This window comes from Manacus vitellinus, unplaced genomic scaffold (genome assembly GCF_001715985.3).
Source record: "Manacus vitellinus isolate BGI_N305 unplaced genomic scaffold, ASM171598v3 scaffold_32_pilon, whole genome shotgun sequence".
Taxonomy (NCBI): Eukaryota; Metazoa; Chordata; class Aves; order Passeriformes; family Pipridae; genus Manacus; species Manacus vitellinus.
The window spans coordinates 2283023-2286035 of NW_021940460.1; positions in this window are offsets into that span (position 1 = coordinate 2283023).

A 3013-nucleotide genomic window follows, 5' to 3' on the forward strand; every position below is an offset into this window, starting at 1 on the left:
TGTAACCTGCCTTTATCACCATTTCCCTCCATGTTCACTTGAGCCTTCAAAAACACATCACATGTTCACATTTCAGTGGCCACTTCTGTGTCTGCTGGTCCTTGGAACAAATGAACATTTCTAAAAATAACACCAACCCTCATAACCTGAGCACACAATCAAGCAGCACAGGCTGCAGTTGTGGTTCAGAGCTGATATTAAAATTCAAATGTGCTCCTTCCAACTCTGGAGGAGTCCAGTTTAAGCTCTGCTTGGGAGGGAATAATTTACATCCCACCATCCATCTCTGTCTGGGGAGCAGAGCAACACCTGAAGTGGGGAACAGCCTTCCCAGCCTTGCAAGCACTGAGCTGACAGAGGCAGCCACGACTTCTGTGTGACTTCAGGTGAATCCCTATGAAAAATGCCACCAGAACACAGGTTGTGGCTGGAAAATCCTCCAGAAGATGTTTGAGCCTCTTCTTGCTTGTCCTCCCTACCTGTGCACCCCCTGGGATGCCTTTTCTCCCCTCCTCTCCTGCCCAAACACAAGGGAAATCCTTCTCCCCCAGAGACCTGGACAGGCAGCCTGACCAGGAGCCGAAAAACACAGGTTATTGAGTTAAAATATATCTATATCAATCAAAAAGCTAATTTGTATACGTTTAGGTAGACCAAACGTGCTCTAAATAAAGAGCAATATCAGAGCCAATCAGCCTGGTGGTTTGGTAACCTGTGTGTTGGATGGGAAATACTTCAGATATTCAGGAACACAGGAGGAAAGTAATCCAGGCATTCCCCATTCCCTCAAAAAAACCAGCCCCACCATCCCTCCCAAAAGTGAGCAAGATCACAAGACAAACCCACTCAACAGCAAATCCAGCCTCTCCTTTGCCTACTGGGACGTGTTTTACGAACCAGTGGTTTTTATGGACAGAATTCCATGAGCAGTTCTGAGTTATGGCTTGTTTTCCGTGGAATCTCCTCCCGTGACCAGTCTTTGAGTCACTCCTAATTTATTCCCCTTCTCTCACACCAGCCTCGTGCTGCCCATTGCAGCTCCTGCTCCAGTTGCTTCATGTGCACTTCACAGGAGTCCCTGATTCCCAGCTCCCTCCCTGATTCCCAGCTCCCTGCCTGTCACTCAAAGCCTCCTTTGCCATCCAGGGGCACGAGAGTCCCTGATTCCCAGCTCCCTCCCTGATTCCCAGCTCCCTGCCTGTCACTCAAAGCCTCCTTTGCCATCCAGGGGCACGAGAGTCCCTGATTCCCAGCTCCCTCCCTGATTCCCAGCTCCCTGCCTGTCACTCAAAGCCTCCTTTGCCATCCAGGGGCACGAGAGTCCCTGATTCCCAGCTCCCTGCCTGTTCCCAGCTGTCACTCAAAGCCTCCTTTGCCCTCCAGGAGCAGCAGCACTTCCCCAGCCCGACGATGGTGAGGGATGATGAGGGATGATTAAGCCCAGAGACGCCTCCCCCTTTTCTCTGCTCCCAGCAATTCCAGGTGGGAATTAGGCTGAGGCATTAGCAAGGTGGGAATAAAGTGCAGCCCCCCTGGGAATGCACTGCAGGGTCTGTAGGGGATGAGGTAAATGGGTGACTGTCCCCTCTGAGTCACTGCAGAGCCTGGTGGGGGTTTTTGGGCAGGACAAGAGGCACAAAGCTGAGCTGCTCCCAAATGCCCAGGGTGGTGGACAGGCCCTCTGTGTTGTAAACACACAGCCAATTTAATTAAAATAAACCTGGCTGAATGTCTTCAGCACCGAGGGGTTTATTAATAAATCAGGCATTGGGTGCAGGGTGATTTGTACACACGAGCCAAATAAATCGGTCTCTCATTGCTAGAAAAGGACACCAGATGTCTTTGACGTCACGTAAATTATCTCTATTTTTAAAAGTTACTCTTTCCCGTTCGCTGCCAACTCAGAAAAGTCCAATTTTGCCAAGATAATATATCTAGTGGGGCTGAAGATTTCCAAACTTGAAGTGTCAGTCTCTTAGCAACCGTAGTACTCTTTGTATTAAAACTGAGCCCAGGGAAACTGTCGTGTTCTGGAGCCCTTTATGCACCTAATCAGTGACTTCCCATTAAAGACACAATATTGGAAAAATGTCATTTAGGATTCTAGTTGCAGATAGACACACATAGAGTCCATATTCTCTCTCCTCAGAGGGATATTTATAGGAGGGAGACATGTCAGGGAAATATGTGCCATATCTTATTCATGCAAGGAACTAGATAAGGAATGAGAAGCTGAATGTAGGGGGGGGAAAAAAGTGCAGCAAGAGCTGATAAGAAAAAGAACCAATATAAAAGCGTGGAAAGAACTTTTCCTTCCATCTGGGTTTGGTTCAAGTGGTGGCCTTTAGGTGGTGGGCAGGGGTGAGAGAAAAGAAAACCTCCCTTTTCCTGCCTCCTGTGCTTCCACCCAGTGCTGGAAGAGCCATTTGATGCCTCCCTTTCTCCAAGCCTACAAGAGTTCTGGAAAGGGCTTTTGACTCCCACATTCCCAGCTGCTTCTTGCAGCCCAGCCCAGAAGCTCATGCTCCTGGTAAGCTTTCCTTGGATAAGTGACACTTCAGGGTCCTCTGAAGGAAACTGCATTGTTGGAGAAGTGCATGAAAGCGCTTTGGATGTAGAAGGGATGACACAGAGCCACTCCTCCCCCTGGGTCTCCTGTCCTGCTGGAGCTCCTGGGCTGCCTACCCAGCAATTCCGGCCTTCTTCTTTCACAAACAGAGAGAAAACTTCAGAAACAAAACAGAAACACAACTCCTGACACAGGAGATGGATGGGAATGGTCTGATGTTAGTTTATCTCCCTGCAGAGCTCTGGTTCCACCTGAAGACCGAGCCACACCCTTTCCCAATATCCCCCAGGACTCAGCCTGGAGGGGGCTTGACTTGGATGGAATCCCATCCTCCCTGCCCACAGTGGGAGCAGGACCAGAGCTGTGGCTCTGCAGGGTGAGGAGCAGAAGACAAGGAGCAGTTTGGGATTTAAGCACCCAGGTACATTCCTCTGCCTGGGATCC